The following is a 23100-nucleotide window of genomic DNA, read 5'->3' as shown; positions in this document are numbered from 1 at the left end:
CACTGAGCCCCATCCTGCTGCTCTGAATTTTGTTTGTAAAAAAACAGGTCTGAATAAGCCAGGTCTGAATTTTGTTTGTAAAATATACTGAATTCTATTTTGTAAAATGTTTGCAAAATACACTGAAGATAAAAAAAGCACTTTGCAGACACTAGGTGTTTTTTTTTCCAGAACCTCCAATCATAATTCTAACTTCTCTTGGAAGAACTGTGAGTGCCTTTCCCTGCAGTGGTGCTCTGGGTGGTTCCTCGTGGAGAAGTGGGTGCTCTGCTGCCACTCACACAGCATCACATTGGTTTCTACTGAGCCAGGTGAGAAGATCTTGTACATGTCCACTGGCAAGTGGAGCAAAAGTGTCCCCTGTGCTACTGCTCTTAATGTCTGCTGCTACAATAGTTTTTATGCCTCTGCTGCCTGCCACAGTCGTATCAAAGAAAACTCCCTGGCCCCGTACCAGGTAGGAGGCTACAGTCCATTTTTTTTTCTTTTGTACTTAAAGCATATTAATTCTTTTTGACAATTATATGGGAGATTCTTTTTCTTATTTTAACAATTACCTTAAAAATAATAATTAGGGAGCTGTCACTATTCTTTTTTTCAGAGCAGTTTCTACATGGAATAAAGAACCTACAGATGTGAGTTTCTTTTTATCATTTAAAGCACCAAAATTACTATAAATTAATTAAAATGTAATTTTCTTGAGAAAATAATTCCTCTGTAATATAGACCCTATTTATTATACTTCTCAGGGCCTGTTTTATCTGTGTAATTTGAAACTATTCAGAAAAAAAATCTGCCTTTTTTGTTTGCACAAACTTGTTATACCTTTAATTCTGTCTCTGAGACTGCTTTTTCAGCTTTTATTAATTAGTACAAGTGATTCTAAAAGGCTTCTATCCTCAGACTACTACTTTCACTTTTCAAGAATCTATCTGCACATATCAACATTCAATCAGTACAAATGCTTGGTAGATGCAGGTACTTCTCCTTCCTGATCTGGTGATGGCATCACACATAATAATGCACAAAACCTTTATATGAATAAAACTGCACATGCAGTAAATGTTTTACTGGTATAACTACTTCAGTAAAACCAAATTATACCCTTGTCTAATTATAATGAAAGTAAACCAGGGTAAACCAAGACTCAGTGGTTAAGTCTTTATTACGTCATGTTTCCAGCTGCAACAGAACTTAAATATCTGCCTTCTCTTTTGAGTTATTTTATTTTTTTTCCCATAATGTCATGTATTTATTATTTCTAAAGGCAAATATGACATCAGTTAGAATGAGAACATATTTCTTTTTTCCTGTGTTCTGTAAAGACAAACCTCTGAAAGTCAAACAGTGAACTTTCAAAACTGAGCTTATCTCTAAGATTAAACAAGGTGTGGTAACCCTGACATGTGTCTCCTGCATCAAGGAACTGTGGTTTTTCCAGCCCCTAATAGTGGTCCTTATTCTGTAATGTGAAGATAGTTTTGTAACTGTGTATTTGCATATTTTTAGCACTGTCATATACTTTGTTTTCAATGGAGATATTATATTTAGAAGTTTCTCAAAATGTGGAGCATGTGTTAAATTTCTTTTGCGTAATCCATCAAGACTAATTTGATTTGAGACCAGTGCCATTTTTTTCTCCCATCTGTTTGGAAAAGTGCAGTTGTAGAGACATCAGTCATGTAACACTTTCTGTGAAACAGCTTTACTGACAGTTGGGAGTTGTCAGTAACCATGTGCACTTCAAGCTCTCTGTCTGGCTCTGACGAGAAAAACCCTCTGACACATAATTTCCACAGAGCCACAGAATTTAAGGTCGGAAAAACCCAGTGTGATCATCTAGCTGACCTCCCACCTAGCCAGCCCGGGGATAAGTCATGTTTCAAGCCTAATAGCTGCAGAAAGCACCAGCTTTTGGGACAAACATACACTCAATTAAATAGTGTTCACAAGCCGGTCACTAGTAATTCATTTCAATGGTTAACAACTGTTATTTAGTTCATATAGATGTTGTGTACATAACTGTGGCTCGTTTCCTGTTTAAATTGATCTAGCTTCAACTTCCAACCTTGGGAAAGCTTTAAGAGATGCTGTTACTTGTCTAAATATGCAGAGACCAAAGCCTACGTTGGGTGCGGGTAGAAGAGGCAGATGTCCCGAGCAGCAAATTTCTGGAAGCAGCAGAATGGGTCTGTGGAGGGAAAACCACAGCCCTGCAGCCTGTGCCTACAGTCCTGCTCTGAACTTGCTCCCCCAGCAGTGAGGCAGAGACAGGAGCAGGGGCTCAAAAGGCTTGACATGGGCTCACAGGGCTTGACAGAGGCTTACAGAGCTTGCCATGGGCTTGCAGGGCTTGCTGGCTCTGTTTGTGGGCAGCAGGTGGAGGAAGAAAAACTTGAATGCCCATAATAGGTTTTTTTCTTTTTTATTCTTTTTTTTTTTAAGTACATTTCAGCAAAACTCCTATTCAGCAATTTCCCCTGTGCTACTGAGAAATGTTGAATTGTCTCTTTAAAGTCCAGTGCAGAAATCCAGAAGTCACCATTATATTCACCTTCTCAGCAGCCATCTGCTGGACCCATTACAATTTTTCTGCAACCTCTTGGACTGCTGGACACTAAAACTGGGTGAAAGCTGAACAGAGGGAGATAGTAACTTTCCATAGTTTTCTGACCACTGTACTGCTAATGTAGTCCAGGATGTGACATGCTCTGTTCAGATGATGACAGCGTGCTGGTGACTCACATTCAGCCTTGTGTCCTCTGTAATTCCCAGATCCTTTCCACCAGGATGAGTCTGCAGCAAGGTTCTTCCCAGACTGAAATGAGTGATGTTTCCTTGTTGGAACCCCATGTGCCCATGGGCCCAAATCTTAAGTTTATCAAGGAGCCTTTGTGTAGAAGCTTTGCCATTTGTCAGTCCAGACAGTTTGAAGTCATCAACAAAGCTGACTGTGTCCTCATCAGGGTTGCTGATGAAGATCCTGAGCAACATGGATCTCAGTACTGACTCCTTGGGTGCTCTTCTGGTTGCTGGTGACTTGCCAGACATGCCTTCCAGTTTTCAGTGCCTCTTTCTAGCCCACAGCTTCTTAATTTCCATATGATAATGCTGTGTGAGATGCTCTCAGAGCCTAACATCAGGGTAAATTACACCCAAAACTTTCATCTTCTTCACCCACTCAGTCATTTCATCTTAGAAGGCTGTCTGGTTGGTCAAATTCAATTTGCCCTCAGTAAATCCATACTGTTTCCAAATATCTTCTTGTCCTTTATGGCCTTAGAAATGGTTCCCAAGAGGGACACTCTCTCTGATCTTCTAGTGACTGAGATGCTGCTCATCATCAGATAGTTGCCCAGTTTCCTTTCTTGCCTTTTTAAAGATAGATGAAGTGTCAGATTTTTTCCAGCCATTGGGGACTTTCCCAGTCACCACAGTTGTCACAGACAGTATACAGCTGCCTCACAATCACATTGGACAGTTTCTTCAGGAAATGGGTGGTATCCCTTGCATCTTTCTCTTGTATGCTTCCTTTTGCATTTGGTTTCATGAAGAAGATGCTCCACTAGCCAATCAGGTTTTCTGCTGAAATTCCATCTTCCTGCACAACAGGATAATTCTTCACCGAGGTTTCCATAAGATCTCTTTAAAAATTGTTCAGATGCCTCTGGGCATGTTTCTTCTTGATTGCATTCTAGGGAATTTTGCAATTTCTGAGTAAACAGAAGTTTCTTCTTTTGCAATCAGAGTCATACCTCTATAGCTTACCTTGCCAGCCTTCATCTAGATCCTGAGTTCCATTACGGTGAGAGAAGATAAGCCTGATAAGGCTGATACTGTGAGCACATTCACCACTGGCAAGTCAAGCCAAGTGTAATCCCTACTCGGGGTTTGGATGTTCCAGCATTCGGATGATGAAATTATCAATAGCACAGTGTAACAAGCTCCTGGACTGACTGCTTAGTGCTGTGTTGCTCTTCTAGCAGATGCTGTGGTTGAAATCCTCCATAATGATCAGGGTTTCATGATCTTTGATTCTGGGTTGGTAAGAAGGATATTTCTGCCAGCTGTCTGTAGGAAGCCCCTACACAGTCTCCTCTTGGTTGGGTGTGCTGAGAGAGGCTGCTTTATCTCCAACAGGACTGTCACCTCTGCTCCTCACACAGATACTCCCCCAGCCTCAGCTTCTTGCTAGAGCATGGTACAGTCAGGGAGCTCTTTAACACAGAGCATAACTCATATCATTCATGTGTGACTTGCTGAGATTTACCTAATCTTGATTAATTTTGAACCTCTTTATTCACATCATTCTTGTTTCCTCATTGAGATGTTTCTGATATCTAAACTGACAGTCAAATACAGTCAATGCTAAGAAATATGATTCCTCTTATTATTATCTGGGCTTGGTATAGCACTGTAATAGCTATAATGACATATATTTCTTTATCCTCAGACTCTTTGAACCTGACCTGCACAGAATTCAGTGTTTTTCAAGTCAAAGCATTTTCACATGATGGCATCAGAAGATGATCTTGTATATGCCAGAGAGCTGCATTTGCACCCTAGCATGCCGAGGCTGTGAAGGTGGAAGGCATTAGAGGGACACGTGTGCAAACCTTTGCACTAGAGGAAGTGTAACAGCAACATTAACATCAGGTTGAACCAGCAGAATTTTTTTCTTTATTGGTTAATCCCCCAAATCCCCAAACAGTCACCCAAAGAATAGACTCTTTTGAATGAAAGTCAACATCAACTTTATATTTTGCTTCCACTCCAGTTGAGTGGTTTTTTTTCTGCCTTCTCCCATGCATTTATTTGACCCGGACTTTGTATAAAAGAACAGAAGTGAAGATTGTAATTTTTTTTTTTAAACAGAAAGCCTGATGCAGAACTTGGGCTGTTCCTGTTGCCAGAAGGTGCAGCAGCAGCCTGGCTGCACGGTGACTCATGGCCCTGTGCCACATTGCAAATAATGCTCTTATTAATCTCTCCAGGCTTTGTTCTGGCCCCCCTCCTAGTGGTGTCTGATTTCATGGTGTGGTGTAGCCAAAGGTCAGATAAACTACATGATGGCCAGAGTTGCTACTGAAGAAAGAAATCGGAAATGCCTCTCCCAGCAGTTTCTGCAACAGAGAGAAAAATAATTTCTCTTACTGTTAACCTGCCTGATGTGTTACCTTGTGTTGCTGTCTCAGCAGAGGAAAGCTGTGGTACAGCAGTAACCCAGGGAGGCAGCCAAACCCAGTTCTATAGCAAATGCTTCTGGGTCTGCCTGGCTCGGTACATTTTTTAGCAAAAATGTTCTGTCTTTATGTGTTTGATCATTCGCAACAAATGACAGTCACAAGCTGAAAAAGATGCCAAGCTTTGTCTCTAAATGAGCTGATGTAATTGACTGATTCATTAATTACCCACTTTTCCTCAGATTTAATTCAACATAGTGTTCACAAAGAGATAACCAGTCACGAATTAGTCAAGCTGAAGTTTGATATGCTTGGTTACAGGCCATTTTGTTGTTACCATTTTCAGATGAATGAATATTCCTGTGAAACTAGCAAATGTTGCTTGCAAGTTGTTTCTTTGCCTCCATGACTACCCAAAGTGTTTCTATTCAAATGAAATGGAGTCCATACACTTTGAACTGGAGTGCCTTGCAAGCAGATAGCACAACCAAAGCAAATCTGTACGCTTACTGCAAACGTCACATGGTTTTCCCTGCTCTCATTTGAACCAAGCTCTCTGTAGTTTCTGGTGACTGCTGCCTCTGGGCTATAGGCTCTGGGTAATGCTGAGACATATAGGACTTACCTGGAAAAAGAGAGGCAAGCACAAGACATCACTTCCTGCATACATGGTTCTGCCCTTTTCTACCAAAGGTAGAGACCTTGTCAAGGGTCCTTTCAAGAGAAGTTCTGTGGGTCATATTTGAATGACTTTGGTGGTGAGGACACCTGCTTTTGTCTAGGCAGATGCAGGAGAAAGTAAGATTGTTCTTCTAAAGATTCATAATTTCATGGACAGGCATTGCAGTTCCAGCTTTATCTTGTGAACTTCAAAACCACGTTTGGGCAAGCCTGCAGTTTGGGGAGCTGCGTTTTTACTCTGCCACCCAGACATGCACCAGCCCCAGTCTCCATCACTGTGTGAGGACTTTACCTTGCAGGAGGGCTCCTGCCATCCATGGAGGCAAAGGGCTGCTGTTGGTCAGACCCCACAGTGGCTTGTTCCCACCGTGAGTAAATGCCAGTAGTTCCACAAAGCACAGAAAAATGGAGAGACTGGTTCAAGCAGTCTGCTTTGAACCTAGCACCTGTGATAGCCAAGGCCAGGGGAGGCTTTTCAGTGAGTGGATTTGGGGCTTGTCAGCCTGTTGAAGGCTTTCAAGGGGAACAGCCCCCAGCCCACTGCCTGGTTTTCCAGCTTGCCAGCAGCTGCCCCAGGCCAGGCCCTTTGGGACCTTCATCCCACTTCTGCTCTTCAGCTCACTTGCTGTACCACAGGCCATGGCAAGCACTGGGGTGGTGACAAGCAGAGCCAGCCTGCTTGCCTCAGCCCCCCATGTCCCTTTTGTCACTGCCTGTCCATGGTCAGTCTTCTATTAACCCAATGGCTGGCTGGTGGCAAATTGTGTGAGATCCCTGCCCTCTTTCGTTCTCTTAGCCAGGGGCTTTTACTTTGTGGAGAGTGGTTATTACTGGTCTGCTTTTTTTCTTTGTCATCAGTCCTGCTTTATTTTTGTGTGGATTAACTGTTAATAACAATGTGACACGTTAAGCTTTGGCAGCCAGCTGAGCTCTGCACAACTGTGAGGACAAGGTGGCCAGTGGTGCAAGGATGCTGGCCAGCATGGTGGCGAGGTGGCGGGACATGCCGAGTGCTCGGATGGGCCACTGGCACCATGGGGGAAGGACATGCAGCCCAGAACATGCTAGTGCAGGAGTTGGACCCATCCTCAGCTCCTCTTCAGCTCCTCTTCATCCTTGGGCTTCTCCCAGCGCTGCCCTGTGGGGCTCCTTCCCACTCTCCCCAGCTCCTCACCATCCCTTGGGAAGGCTCCGGGAGGAGGGAGGAGCAGGGGGATGGAACTGGCTTCACTCACAGCTGCTGCTGCTGTGGGGAGAGGCACTGCCACGGGAATGCAAACCGACAGGCAGAGGTGATTAATAGTGATACATATTATTTTAATTGAGTCATGTTTGGCCTCTTGCTTTTGTCAGCACTTGATTTTTTGCTATTGTTATGCTGTGAATTTGGAATTAATGTAAAATATAATAAGAATCCCTCAGCTGGCAAATGCGGGCAAGACTGAAAATTAAAATGCTATGTAAATCTCACAAGATTAGGGCATAAACTGCAGCAGGCGGTGGAATGGCTGAAGCTTGAAGATGCTGGAAAAGGCTCTCTCTGCATTATTCCTGATAATACAAAATCAATTTACATTGAATGCATTTTTTCCAAATAACTATCCGCCACATGCTATTTGATATTGCTAATGAATGCAGAAATTGGATCTTAATACATTCCAGGGAAATATTCTGCAGAGGTTTTATTAGTTCTGAAAATACTTCATGGCATCGCAGCACTTTGTCATTAAAATTGCCAGGTTTTGTGATACAGATATCATGGAATTGTAATTAAAATGCTGCAGTGCTGGTAGTGTCAGTGTCTCGTTTTGAAATCCCAGGTCCTTTCCAAGGGCTTTTGAACCACTCTTTATGAGCTCCTACCACCACCCTCCTGCCTTCACCCTGGCTATAGCTGGAAGAGCAGCCCATGGCCAAGCAGGATGGTGACGGTGCCCATGGGTGAGGGAGGTTTGGGTCAGACCCACAGGCAGCACTGAGCTCCAACACGCTGTCCTTTCTCGAGGCTACCTCGTCTTTGCCTGGTGCCCCTGGAGAAAAGCTAACAATAAGCAACTGAATGAGTTTACCCCACTTGGGTTGGGGGCTGTGGACGCCGCAGGGCCCCACACATGGCAGAAGCCCCTCGCCTTGTGCTCTGGGGGGCTGCCGGGGCAGCAGGCGCCGGCTGGGGCTGCTTCCTCCAGAAATCCCAGCAAATCCCATTGAAATGAAGGCACCTAGCTCCCGAAGGGTGAGAAATCCCACAGGGCCTGACGAGGAGATGAGACCTCAGGCGCTGCATCCCGCGCTGGGCTCGCCATGCCCGTGGTACCCGGAGCGGCAGCTGAGGGGAAGGGGCTGGATCGCACGGGAGCTGCGGAGAACGCCGCAGAGCCCTCTCCTTGTAGGTCACCGGCTTCAATCTGCCTCCAGTTAGGAGGAGATGGGAGTCCCCGCGCTTTTGACAGTTGCTTGGAGCTCCATCTGCAGCACTGCTGAGGAAAATCTCATTTCTCCCGCGCCGAAGGCAGCCCCGAGCCATTAATTCCCGGCTGCGGGAGCGCGAACCGGTGCCCCGCAGAATCCGATCTGCAGAAAGTGCCGCCGAGTCTCGGGGGGCGGGAAGAGGGGCGTGGGGTTCCCGGCGGGTCCGTGTCGATCAAGAGCTATTTCTGACGCGCCAAAAGGTGCTTTTAATCTCTGCAGATTAAAGCCAGCCTGAGCACTGGGCTTCCCTGGAAGTAGGCCTCTCTGCGCCGCCTTGGGCGGCCGGGCAGCCCCCCTTCCCCCCCCTCCCTCCCAGCTCCCGTGACTCAGCTTCCTCGTCTCGGGAATTGGGATAATAATATCTGCCTCTGGGAGCTTCATCGGTTACAGCCGGTGGCTAAAATTGTTAAACCAAGTGAGAGTAAAGAGCGGCGCATTGTTAGATTTTTTCCCTTCAGGATTCTGCTTTTTCTACTTTCTATCAATAAAAAACTAAGTGAAAATAAGGCACGTGGAAGGGGGAAAAAAGCCCAACCAACCAACCAACCAACCAACCAACCAACAAAAAAACCACGCAAAACAAACCACCGTGTCTAAATAAAACCCCGTTTGTTTGAATCTTCCTACTCTTTCACTGTTTTGTTGTGCATACAGGCACAGAGCAGTCCCGTTCTGGCCCAGAGGAAGGTTAAGACTCCTGAAATTGCAACTATCAGAAGCAAAGTGGAGAGATGAGTTAACAACAGCAGCATTGATATTTTTTTCAAATCCTTTTCAGCCTTGGTTAGAGCTCCCATTTATTCTGCCACTGATTAATTTTATCAAACATTGTGAACAAATAATTTGTGTTAAAAATCATGCCAGTTCCCCCCTTCACATAGTTGGCTTCAAGCAGGTATTTATTGGATAACATAGTCTCGGGGTAGTGAATGTTGACATTTAATTAATATGAAAGCTTAGCATTGTGAATATGAAGAATAGAAAAAGCCCAAGAAAATCCTGTGATAATGAAAGGAGATGACAACCAGGTTCTGGTAGTCAGACATTTCTGTTGACATTGAAGGGTCAAATGTAGATATCTGGTGGAGGGCTGCAAATAACACTCTGCACGTCAGGGTTTGCATGGACAAATAGCTCTGTATGATGCCTTGCTTATACCTGCTTGAGCTGCCTGCACTTCCACTGGCAGTGCTGTGCTGGTTATTTTGTGGTGTCTACAATAGGAAGATGCTACCAAAACAGGGAGAGTGGTGTAAGGTACTAGTAAAGTGCTAAAGCTGTGAGTGCGCAGCACGTGGCTACAGGATTGCTTTGATTGGACTGGTAAAAAAAAAAACAAAAAACAAACAAACAAAAAAAACCCCTGGCAAAGTTAGGCTAGTAAAACTGCATCTCTATTAGGGGATTAACTATCATGACCTACATAACCTTGCCAGCAAAATCCTGTAGCATCTCATAAGTGCTTGTGTTCTGTCTAACTTGTGACTGGTAACATCCCCTCCCACAAAAAGCAAACAAACAGAAAAAACTTGATTGTAAAAAGAGGAAAGTGTTTTAGCATAGAAATCTATGGTACCTGTTTTCTCTTGTCATACATGAATCAGGAGTGTGAGGCTGCCTGAATTTTCCATTAACTCCATAGTTTTTGAGTTTAGATGAAAATAGTTGTAGAGAAAAAAACAAAGTTACTCTGTGCTGTACACCAAGTATCTCATAAGACAGGCTAAATTGTCCAGTCACTCTGTTGGACATAAAACTGCTGCCAACTTTATATTTTATTTTATATTTTATTTTATTTTATTTTATTTTATTTTATTTTATTTTATTTTATTCTGTGGTTTACCTTACAAAATTGTGTTCAGAATCTAGTTTATTGCCAGTGCTGGAAGGATGCCATTTTTTCCTTACATTGTTGAGCTCTTTAACTTAACCCCTGCACTTGCATCTCCTTCATTCTGAAATTTGACAAAAAAGAGGTAAGAAACTGTCTTTTTCACTGTTTCACATTGAGATTCATCAGAGAAGTTTCTATTGAGTGGAAACAGATATTCCACTAAAAGTCCACTGCTGCTGTATAATTTAAATGCTTTTTCAACACCACAAACTACCTCAAGCCAAACAGCTGGTGTTGACTAAGAACTGTATTTCAGCTTGTTACATGCTGTGATTATTACTTCCCAAACAAGAGTTTATACTTCATTTTCAGTGAAGATTAAATTAATTAGAGTGGCAATGTGATATGGGAATAGGGAGGCGATTGAAATTAACAGTTTTCACCTACTCTAAGGCTTGTTTAATTAACTATTTCCATTTGGATGTGTTTTTCTGGGAATGTATTTCAGTGGTAATACTTCTTTTTGAGCAAACATTATACTTGGCAGGTGATGGACAAAACCCCAAAACTTATCAGAGTTACTTCCATTTTGACTATGTATAACACACTAAAGGAAAAAAAAATCAAATAGACATAGAAACTATCTTTTCATAGCACATATTGGAAATAAGTAGTGTCCTCCTAGTAAGTATGAAGAAATTGTATTCTAGTCCTTTATTATATCTGATGAAATTCCTTTCTCATGTTGAAGGAAATCTGTTCCATTAGAGAATGCTGCTAATTCCTGTTTTCACAATTAAAATGTAGTGACCATCCTGCTAACCCATCAGTATTGTTGGAATGCTTCCTTCTCCGCAGATCAGGGATTATTCCTCCATCACCTATAATAACATTTAACATTTAAAAGCTTAGCTTTGCATTCATAATGCACTGCTCATATGAAAATTTGTCACTGTCTTTACAGCTGTTTCAGTATTTTGCAATCCATTTAAAAATGAAATAAAAAGGAAAACATCTGCTTTACACACCAGCCCCTAAGAATCTGATTCTACAACAACGCTGGTTGCCCTCACGTGCCCTTAATGACCACTTATTGGCAGTAGCATAATTTAAGGCTTTAATTGATGCTTTAGCCAGGCATTTGACTTCACCACAGTATTTGTAAGGATTCTAATTATCATGATGTAGTAGAAATTAGAAGGCAATTTGTAAATGTTTAGAGAAGTGTGATTAATACAGGAAAACTAGAGCAGCCTAAACATGAATACACCTTTACTGATGGGAGAAGTCCATATTTAAGAGGACTTTCTGAAAATAACTGCAGATTCAACCCTAAAGAGACAAAACAACATAGGTCTGACCAGATTTTCATTGCCACAGAAATGTGGTATGTAGTACAAATTGTAATTCCATCAGTTCCATAAATATAATTTGTATTCCATCAGTTCTATGAGCAAAATTAATCTCTTTTCCTATTTGAATTTTAATTGTGAATACATATTTAGAGACCTGAGAATATTTGTTATTTAAAATTATATAAGCAAGTAAATTTTAGTGTACATGCTTGTCTAACAAGTATGTAGACATCTGAGGTATTTTGACTGTACCCCAATGAATGTTTCTTTCCCTGAAACACAGCCCTGGGAGCATGAATTTCCAGTAGAAGCCTTAGTAAATTCCAGATTCTTTTTCTGTGAGTATTTTCAACTGTTGGTTAAAAAGAGCTGTATTTGTGACTGGCAAAAGCTGGATAATATTTTGTCCTTCTGAAGCACGTTTGAAAACACTGGCTACAAAAGGAATGCAAACAGAGTAAAAAAAAAATTAATTAAACACCAGAACTACTACATTTTGTAGTATCAGTCGAAGGCATTCCCAGACTTCTGCCTTAACACTCTTTTTTTTTTTCTTTTTTTTTTAAAAGAGCAATTTAGAGGTTGCATTTGCTATTCCAAACAGATTAGAAAATCCTTAGCTGTACATTACTGTACAGCTCCTTAAAATTTTTTCATTTAACATTTCATGGCCACAGCCTTTTTGCTCATCCGCCAAATCCTGCTCTTTGTATGCAAAACCCAGCCACCAAGATTTAAACAGATTTTCCCACTGAATTATTTTAAAAATTAGTTTCTTCTGATAATTTTGATACAAGCTGAGGCACCTATATTTCACAGAGGCAGAGAGGACAGAAGCATTTTGTTTCTGGGCAGCATGGAGTACCTGTTTTGAGTTAGCTCTTGCTTGTCTGACTCCCCTGAATGATTCTATTGATTTCAAGGGGTCCACTTGCATGAGAGAAGTCAGCAGCAGAGGCTAGATGCTTGTTTTATTGTTTCATCCAACACAGATTCATTTTCTAGGATCAGTTATTCTGTGTGATGAATGGGAAGTGCAACTAAAAAATTGAGCCTAGAAATCTAATGTTATCAGAGAGCGTATGGAAGTCTGATTGTGAAATATGATCCAGAATGCATTTACTAACAGGCAAAACTTGGGACTCATTTCTCACACAGGCAAGACTGTTAAAGTCAGTAATACTTTTACTTTACAGCCAACAGGATTTCTGCTGCACAAAGGCAAAGCAAAGCAAAGGTAGAAAGATCTGCTAGTCAGAGCAGCAATACTTCCAGTTACTGAAACCTTGTGTGTGCAGAAAGCAGAATTAATTTAATTGCAAATAAATGTCAAGAAGTAAATTAATGAAGCGATGCACATTTTGCAACAAAAATATGATATGGGTAAGATATTATTTTGTGTCAGCCTTCTTAAAGAGAGGGAAACAAAGGAAAATGAAGGGGGGAAAAAAGGCTGTACTGAAAGCACATACAGAAATCAAACACAGGAAAAATGTTGGGGACTTAATAGTGCTAGAGGTAAATTGGCCACTATTCTTTCTATCAGAAAGAGACCAGAGTATTTGATTAAGTTAAACAGCAGCCATTTCTTTGTTCCTGAGAATAAAAAAAGTGGCATTTCAACCAGACAGCTGAGACAGAGAACCCAGGGGAAAAAAAAATAAATCTACTAAAGAGATAACATAAAAGAGAAGCACTTATACTAATTCTGTCAAAGTTCATGAAGCATCCTGACAGGTTTGTAAAAGTGATATTCTTCTAAGGCACATAGAGACCAGGCTATAGTAGAATATTTGATGTAGGTCCAAAGGACTGGTGATCTCTTGGCATTTTTACAAGTTAAAGCCTATGAAATAAGCTAAACAGCTAAATCTACAAGGGCCAATAAAATGGCACAGCTGTGTGGATTTGAAGTTAAATGTTGTAGAGACAAAACCACTCAACATCTATAACACTGGAATTATTTCAAGAGGGTCTGGAGAAAGGCAGGCCAGCAGATTTGATTAATATTTTAGCTGTTTTGCCCAGAACAGGCAGCTCTCATGTTCTAATGAAGGGACTGGCACTAGTATTGCTATAAACAAGAAAGTAAAAAGCTGTGTTTTCTTGGAATAGGTCATGTCAAATTGGTATCCCTTATTCTCCACAATAATTTATAATAATAATTTATAAATCAGATTGTAAAATAAAACAAACCCCTTATCTGCATCTATATTCACTTAAATCACTTTTTGCCTTGAAGCAAAAGATAATTCTAGTCATCTGCTGGTTTTTATTCTTTAGATTTTCATGTATCAAGAAATAATCATTTATCTTTTGAAAAGAAGCCTAACTTTTCTATTTCTGATAGATTCATACAGAATGCATTTTCCAACAGTTTGTATACATTTGGTACAAATACTTTGATATTACTGGGACTAATGTGAGATAGATACTGATTTGAGAGCGAAATATGGCCTACCAGCTTCCATATTTAAGTTAATGCAAAGATTTATTAGTCCTTTAGGTAAACATTGACCTTGGCTTCACCTTGGTCAATATTTACTTCTCAGGTTAATAAATCTTTACATTAACTGCCATTGAAGTCACTCTCTGCTTTAGAGATAAAGACCAGACAGGACCTCATATGAAGACAGCATTTGTCAGATATACTCTGCAGCTTGATTTATTCACTTGGCCACTTATCATAAAAAAATGGTAATCCAGAGATGGTGAAAGATGTTCCTCTGTAGAGGGGAAAGAATTTTCTTATACCTGTTCACTTCACCTGCATTGTAAAGTAATGGCACAGCTTTCTGTCTCTTGCACTTAGGAATGATCAGAGTTTCCAGGATGTTGTTCCAAAGGATGTTACATCCCTATGCTGTCTGTTTACCAGTGGGCAAGCCTGGATACTATTTTACTGAGCAAACAACCATAGGATTGGCTGCTATTTGGTTTGAACAAGTTGACAAGTCTGACTTTTTGGAATTCATAGGGTTGTTTTTTTTTGCAAAAATGTGCTGACTGGGGATTATGAGAATGACACTGCAATCAAACAGCAATAATAAACAGATCAACTAATGTGTGAGACAATAGTTTACCAGAAGAGAAGAGACATCAGTGATTTGATTTAACACAGCTACTGGGAATGGGAATCTTTGTTACTGTAAAATAAACTGTCTTGAGAAACATTTTGATAGATGAAGTAGAAGATGAAGTTACAATTAGAGATTTCAGTGAAATTAATGGTGACAAGGAAAACCTGATAAGAACATGTATGTACATCTTCTCTTTCCACAATTTCAAACCTTATTGCATTGATTAAAGTCTCACCATGCCATTTTCTCCACATTTAAGTTGTACTTAAAAAACCCCACAAATCAAACAATGTATGCTTTGTCCATGTGTCTCTCCAATCCAGACTAGATTGCACCATATTTCACTTTTAGGTCAATTCTGAACAATATGAACTTCTGCTTGACTGTTGCCCCAAAATTGAGGACCTATTGGGAGATAATTGGTCAGATTAAAGAGAAATTAAAAATCTAACTTTGTGAGAAAGAGAATCAAAGCAGCATTAACCTTGGAAACTCAATGGGAAAGCTGTTTAATTTTTAAAAACAAATTTAAGATCTCACCTAAATAAACATCAGCCACTTCACTCTTCCAAGCATTCCCTTTGAAGTCAATGGGATTAGCCATGGATAAAATTCATCCTTAATTCGGTATAGAAAGACAAGTATAAAGTCAGTGAATCATTTAAATCCCAGAAATTCTCAGCATTAGGCTTAAAGGATGCAGAAAGTCTCTTGTTGGTCTTTTGGACTGCAGAGTTTCATCATCTATAAATCTGTGTGGAGGGTTTTGTCTTCATTGGAAAATATTTTAAGACTCTCCACCTACGTTCCTGTCTTCCATTGAGTTGCAGTTTCAGCATCCTATTGTTTTTCTCCATGCAGCACTGATGAGTTTACAATGATGTTGTGTTGCCTTTCTGCAGGCAGTGCAGGGAAATGTCATGCAAACTCCACTAGTAAATCATCCTATTGGAATAAACTATTTGAATGGCACAGCCAGCTCTACTAGCAACTAGTCATAGCTGTACTTCTCTCTACACCGTCTTTCTTATTTCTAGCTCATGAAAATAAACCACAGATAGTATTTCAACAGGGTCACAAAATCAACCAGGATTTTAAAAGAATTTTTAAAGGATAAACATAAATAAATAAAGATGGTTTTCTTTAATTTACTGGTATGTGAACCGAGGGCTGAGAATTTAACTGTTTGAAGTCTGTTCTGCCAGTAAGTGGAAGTCCAGAGAGAGGGAAAATCAAATTATGGCTGCTGACTCACAATATTTTGTTTTAATTGTTGGGGGTTGTCTTAGCGAGGGATACATGAGACTTCCCCGGCGGCAGCGTGGTTATTATTGGCATACAGAAAAACACGGGAGCACTTACGTGTCTGACTCATTTACGTATTTGCATGACACGTTCGTGCTAAGAGCTCGGGAGTGTGCCTGCGTGTGCCGAGGTGTACCCAGCAGCTTTTAACTGCTCACATGTGGAACACGACACGTTACCAAAGAGCTCACAGACGCGGCTTGGAACGCGGGACCACCCCAGTGTCAGAAGCGTTGTACCGGCACCGACAGCCGTAGCTCTGGGCGAGGGGGTTCCGTGAACCGTGGCACCCGTCCTGGGTGAGGGGGTACTTGCGGCTAGACCCCGTCCGGAGGGTCGCGGCGGGGCGCGGTCCGGGAGGGCGGCCCGATAGTGGCGGCCGCTGCGCGGGGCTCGTTCTCTCTCCCGGTTGCCATGGGACCGGCGCCCCGGAGCCGCCGCGGTACCGCTCCGCGCCGGGCTAAGGCTCTCGGTCAGCGGCGAAGGTGGCCGGGCCGGGAAGAAGGTAACCGCGCCGCTGGCCTGCCCTCCCGGAGCAGCCAGCTAGAAGGGAGGGGAAGGCAGATTTTGGAGGGCGAGCGGTAGTTTTTAAAGCTGCTTTTCCCTCTTCTGTCTCCGAAATGAAGTGACCGAAACTGTCGGAGAAATGCCCCCGCCCCCGCTCCACGTCTCGTCTTTGTTGCGCTGAGCCCGGCAGCGGCGAAGGCGTCGCTAAATGAATAGTAAATTGTCTTTAAAAGGCGCTGGCAGGTGATGCCCCATCCATAGCGGGCTGACGGCAGGAAGCGGCCGGCACCCTGGCGCTGAGACAGAAGAGGCACGTTGGGAAGGCTTTAAACCCCTTTCTTTCCCCATTTAATCCACTTCCCACCCTAATGAGAGTACTTCTCCGACACACTGCGTGCCGAGGAAGCCGGACACACAAGGTAGTCAAGGGTGCATTTGCGTGATTAGTAAAGTAAATGAAACGGTTTTAAAAATTAATTCTACTCATTTAGTCACCGATCTGTTACTGAGGCACGCAAAACCCCCGGGATCGGCAGTCGAGAGTAAGAACGAAGTAGGTGAAGGAGGTGCCTGTTGATTGGTAAAAGGTTTATAGAGGAAGTATCCGTATCTCAGGCGATATAAATATATATAAAAAGGGTATGTATAAGTCTTTGCCTGCTCTGGCGGAGTCTGGCTTCCATCAGCAGTATGGAGGCAGCCGCGGTCTTTCTGCTTTATGGGGCTCCAAACTTTCCCTTCCCCAATACCGCGGGGCTTAAACCTCTGCTCTGCCGCATCCTGCCAGCCAAAGAATCCTCTGGCTTGTACCATAAATATTAATACTCTGCGCTAATGCAAGGCATAATTATCTTGACTTAATTGCAAATTCAACAAAAAATTGAGCCTGCTGTCATTCAGGCACCTCTAAATTATTGTAATTAGGGCTTTTTTAATGTCAAGTGAATCCCTGGGCTGAATGTTAGTCCTTGTGTAGGCAGCAGTGCAACATGAAAGCCGTACGTTGTGCCGCGCCGCCCGGGAAACCCCGCCGCCGGGAGGAGCCCGTCCGACCCTCCCGGCTCCCGGGAAAGGCTCTGCCCCAAGCGGGACGTGCCGCAGAGGGACGCGGAAGGACCGGGCGAGCCCTCGGGGAGCCCCGCGCCGCCAGCTCCCGTCCGGAGCTCCCCGTCCTGGGGGGTTCTGGCGGCAGGGAGAACGGCGGCCAGCATCCTGGGCAATGCCCGGACGCGGCTCTGTACCGGAACCCACGTCGGCCGTGGACCCATTTTGTCCCGGCCTCCCACACCCCGCCGCCGTAGGGCAACCTTTCTTTGGAGAACCGGTCCCGTCCGAGCGCTACCGCGCAGCCCCTCCGCGTCCCCCCTGTCCCACCGCAGCGCGGCGGGGCCCGGAGCTGTCCGGGGGTGGCGGGGTCCGTTCCGCGCCTCCCTGTTCTGCCCCGACAACGCTGCTGTCGGCCCTGCCGGATGGGGTTTGCCGGGGGCTTCCCGAGGCCTTCCTTTGGCTTAGGAGGGGCTGCCCGGCCGCTCGGGGCCCCGCAAGGCCAGGACTGGAGGAACGCCAGCTCCTCAGCGGGTGTGGAACTCGGGCCAACTTCTGTCACTGGTGCTGGGGCCGTTGTCTGCAGATGCTGCCCAAACTCGTGTGTGTTCCCATCGTATTTTAGGGGGGGAGAGAATGAGTCAATCTCCTACAGAAATCCCTTGACTGGCCTGGCACCGTATAGCTGAGCTGTGGGTGAGGCTAGAGAGGGCACAGCACACCTCCTAGGTGTGCAAAAATAGTGGTGTAGCTGTGCCTCTTTCCTCAACACATTGCCTGACAAGTGGGCATAGTGCCACTCCTTGCAGCCTTGAGCCCTTGTCAAGGAACCAGCATCTGGGCTCTAGAACCTTCTTCAGGCTTGTGAGATAAGCCTTGGCTTTCTCCCCAAGCTGGAGATAGCTGAGGGCACTACTCCTGCTGAAGGACATGCATCCCTCTGGATGAAACTGGGGTGCTGTGAAGAAAGGAATAGCAGATTCGAGGGTCCAGCAAGACAGCAAATCAAAAGGTAGGCCATAGTCCATGCTGAGGACCTTCTGGCAGAACAGAGACAGACAGAAATTTTGCCCCCTGTGAGACTGACACATTTCATGAAGTGATTCTCATACAAAATAGGTAAGTGGCTTTTATGGCAGATGCTCGAGCATGTCCAGTTACATGTGTTCTGCTAGTGTTACTGCTTGTGAAGTCTTCATCTAATGTGCTGCCTTTCAGTCTGAAAGGAAGAGAACTGCTGTTTGAATGGTGTATTTTTTCTGTGCAGGAAATGTGGCATCCAGCTTTCAGAAAGATCTTTAAAAATTCCAGGTTAGTTTGCCACAGCACTAAGTGCAAGGGCCACGTGAGCACACTGCCTTGGTAGCCACAAAGGAGATTCTGCTCACTCTGGGTTGGTGCTGAGGCTGTGTAAGGAGCTCTTCCTCTCTTATCTCCAGTTGATTCATTCCTGCCCTTGTCCTGCCTGCAGTGCTGTGCTTGCAGAGTTATTAGTGTGGCCATGAATGACGCAGACTGAAGAATTGTTATGGCTATTTCTTAACCCCCTGAAGTCTAATAACTCTGAATTCTCCTGGGAAATTGTGCATCTCCCTTTCTAAGGAACACTCCTACACATCTTCATTAACACAATTCACACAGAACTCACCTGCAGCTCCTGGTGTCCCAAGCTGGGAGGGGGTGGAGTGTGGGATAGATAGAATTATAATTAATGGAAAGTTTATTTTTCATTATGCTGAGTCTACTCAGTGGGAGCTTTTCCTGAGTAGGAAATTCACACAATAAAATACTGGCAAGTGAGTAAGTTTATGAAATCCAGCACTCAAAAATTAGTAAATGAGAGGCTGAAAATTTTCTCACCAAGTCAAAGTGGCCTTACTGTAAAGGGATTTTGGTCCATTTGGATTCTGAGATTTTACATTATCTTTGCTGCAAAACTCCCACATTTAATGCAGAAGAGAACCCATGTCCTGCAAGTGAGTCCAGGTTGGGTTTCTGTTACTGTCCTTCCCTCTTGTGGGCTTCTGCATTGTGTTGGCAGCAGGGGTGGGCATGCATGGGAGGGAGACCCTACAGGTAGAAGATGACCCCTGATGGGGGCACAGCTTTGGCCCTGCTGCAAAGCTCATCTCTCACCCTGACACAAACTTTTCTGAGAGGGTTATTTTGTGCCTTTCTTATTTTTGGTCCTTGAAGAGCAGCTGAGACCTGGACTGAAGGGGATCTGATTTGGGAAAAGCTTCTGTTAATGTTGTTGAGAGCTATGCTGTGAATCTGTGAAGCACTACAGAACAGTAAGTTTTCACAAGACCCATTTCTGAGTATTTCTGGTTGGGAGATCACAAACTGAGGGCACTAACACGTCTAACTATCCCTGCTCAGCCTCACCATGAGCCTCCCCCACCCTGCCCATGGCCCAGGACTCCACATCAGCCCAGCTCACCCAATGCCCCAGTGATGCTGTAGGTTGCTGGAGTCCCTGCCCTGCGAGCCCCTAATGACCAACTAGAGCTTGTTGCTAACTGAGAAAAATCAACTGAGAGATCTAACAATTCAGCTTTAAGTTTTGTCTTTCAAGGTCTTGCACATACAACTGAGAGAATAATGCCACCTTGCCTCGCAGAGATGTAGTGCAAATAATTTAGCATTTCTAATGAAATGAGCTAGAAAGGTGGGAAGATCAGAGAAAGTCCTACAGAGAGCTTACTGGTACAGTGAGAGGCTGGAGAGTCTCCACTTGAACATGACAACAGCAGATCCCATCCTAAAGCAGTCACATGAGAGAAAAGAACTGGATGCTTCTTTTTTTACTCTTTGCTGTTGTTTTGAGAAGATGACTTGCTTAAAAACTGAAAGGTTCTTCAAAACTCAACAGGCTCATTAGCTGTTCTACAAAACTTAATATTATACTCTAATATTTTTTTGGTGCACAGTGTATTACTTTCCTCCTCCCCAAATTTTACTCGCTGAAGGGAGGTATAGTGGCAGAGATGACCCTATTTTAGCCCTGTTGAAGTCAGTGGGAATTTTTGCCTGACTCCATCATCACTATTTCACACGAGGCAAAAAATGTTGCACTCCTTTGCCTCCTTAAATTCAGCCAAGGTCAGGGTGGATTTGGTGAGCCCTAAGTGTTAAAGAAAGCTGTTTCCTTGAGTCTGCAAGTTTACCTAAAACTGTCCCTGTTTTAGGTAAATGAAATCATGTTTAAAAATCCAATTGTGGAAGCAAACACAGATGTAATAATTAATGCCTATGAGCAGGAAACTATGGTTGTGTAAATGGGTTAACATGCACCCTGGGCTTGAGCCAGAGAAGTGTTTTATTTATGTTACAGAAACCATAGTTTATTTAGAAGGGAAGTTTTAGATTAAATCTTAGTGTTTTACAAATAGCTAGAGTCAGTGAAGCTTGTGCTGTCACTAGTTCTCAGTCATTCTGCAGAGATATCATCTGCTGTGTATTTAATTTGCTTTGTACATTATTTGCAATAGCATTAAAACATTGTTTGCAATATTAATAATTTAGGATTGATGTGGACTTGTGCTTAACTGTGTGTGAGAAAATGATTTGGGGTGGTACTTACAGAGCCAGTAGCGTAGCATCTGAGTTTGCAGATATTATTTATTAGCAAATTTGGTTAGAAAGCCCCACCATGCAACTATATGTGCTCTTGGACTCAATTTCAGTTTTGTCCTTGCAGAAGCATCCCACCTCGATGGGCAGGTGGAGCAGCAGGGAGGATGCTGGAGGAGCATTGCTGGCTCTGTGGGGCCTGGAGTTGGTTTGATAATGTGGAAATGCTGCACAGGGGTCTCTGGCCTGCTTGGTAGCGAAGGAAGGAGTGAGGGTGAGCTTCCAGAGCAAAAAGGACATTTTCACTGGAAATACATTTTTGTGCTGATCGAGACTTTGCGCTGCGTATCTTTGCAGCGATGTAAAGCAGTTAATGAGATGCAGGACTCCTTTTGGCCCAAGCTCTCATGTTGTGCTCCTTGCCAGATTCCAGCCCTTGCAAGCTTTGCCAGCATAGTCTCAACCCTGACCTTCACTGGGCTGAAAAAAACCAATTTTGGTAAGCGAGCCTTGCACCCCTCAGCTCAGAAGAGGGAGGCCGGGGAGGGACCTTATCCTGTGGAAACTGCAGGGGGCACAGTGTCATTACGAGAGGGCCGGGATAATTAGATGCTGTTAACTTGCCTTCCCTCGTGACAAACTAAGATGGGATGTTAAATGACAGAAAATCAAGTCCTGGATTTTGTGACTGACCCGTATGAAGGCACCAGGGTTTGATGCTGTGCTGGTGCTTTAGCTCATTGCCAAGCAAGAACTGATACCCGCTGGAATGATTTTTATGCTTGCGGTGGCAGTGGGTTGCTCAAGCTGCTCTGTGGCCCAGGTGATGCTTCGGCTTCAGTGTGCATGGCACAAGGTGGTACAGCTGCAGGTGTGCCAGCAGCTGGTGTACCATGGAGGGCTTTGAAACATGGACCAGCCGGAGAAGACAGCCGGCAGGATTTGGTCAGCACAGTGCCCTCTGTCAGATGCTGAAGCTGGTGATGAGCCATGAGGAAGCTCCATGGGCACTGATGCAAAGTGACAGTGAGGCCTGTCAAGAAGCCCTGTGTCATGTCAGGAACACAGCCCCTGTCATCCTGTAACACAGCATTTGCTCCCGTGCTCATCAAAAGGGACGTGTGATGCAGGGGGATCTGCTAAACACACAGCACTAAGAATTTCACTGAGAATTTGAGGGAATAGATTTTCCTCTCCTTTCCAAAACGTTAAAGAACACTGAATGTGAAGTAATTATTACTAATATACTGCTTTCTGCTAACACAGAGTACTTCAAAATATATTAGTTTGGAAGCTCAACATATTTAATGTTACTTTTGGTGGATTTTTCTAACATGCATCTGTGACGAACAAATCCCTCTCACCTGTTCTGGGCCAGCAGGATGAGGAATTTACTTTCAATGTGGGGACAAAGATCTGCCTGTTTGAATGGCATCTTGGGGTTTTGTGTGTTGTTGTTGTTGGTTTTTTTTTCCCTGCAGAAATTCCTTGTTCAGCTGACATCACCAGTCCAGCAATCTACAGCACTGAATAGCCATAAACATGTTTGTCCTACTTATTCCCCTGGAGGATTTTTTGCTTAAAATATTTAAAGAAATATGTCCTTGCTGTGACAGAGGCCTGATTTAGAAATGCCACCAGATTATACTAATTCAAAAGTTCATAGATTTAGCAATAATTTTCCCACAATTTAAACCTAAAAGTATTTGCTTGTACATAAAAAACTCTACCAGTTGAAAATGTTACAACTGTGTATGCAAACCCATTTGTTTTATTTATAGAAAATAATCCTCAGATACTAAATGCATAACTGTTAGCAGACTGGTTTGTGGCCTTAGAAATGATAAAGTAGCTTTAGAAGCATTTTTTTCTCAGGTGTGTCATCTCTGTGAAGTACAGCTACAGGTACATGTGGAGGTTGATAATACTTGAGCACTTGATCTTTCCATACACTTGTGAGCATTAGATCCTGTAAACTTTTTAGTCTGTAGGGATCAGAACACAAAATACATTTTTTTTTCACAAATTATATCAGTGAAAGTGAAAGTTAACAAGAGAAAACTGCT

The 23100-nt window shown here is 43.3% G+C and overlaps 1 long non-coding RNA gene across 1 annotated transcript; it reads left to right on the top strand.

Moving 5' to 3' along the window:
• The first annotated feature begins 359 nt into the window (after positions 1-359).
• LOC115597904 lies at positions 360-5681 on the top strand. The gene is made up of 3 exons (XR_003987242.1): positions 360-457; positions 602-635; positions 4454-5681. It is a non-coding gene; the product is annotated as an uncharacterized LOC115597904 (long non-coding RNA).
• Positions 5682-23100: the final 17419 nt, after the last annotated feature.

The sequence above is a fragment of the Calypte anna genome, chromosome 2 (genome assembly GCF_003957555.1).
Source record: "Calypte anna isolate BGI_N300 chromosome 2, bCalAnn1_v1.p, whole genome shotgun sequence".
Taxonomy (NCBI): domain Eukaryota; kingdom Metazoa; phylum Chordata; class Aves; order Apodiformes; family Trochilidae; genus Calypte; species Calypte anna.
The sequence above is the reverse complement of the archived record's forward strand: the minus strand, read 5'-3'. Positions and strand labels throughout refer to the sequence as shown.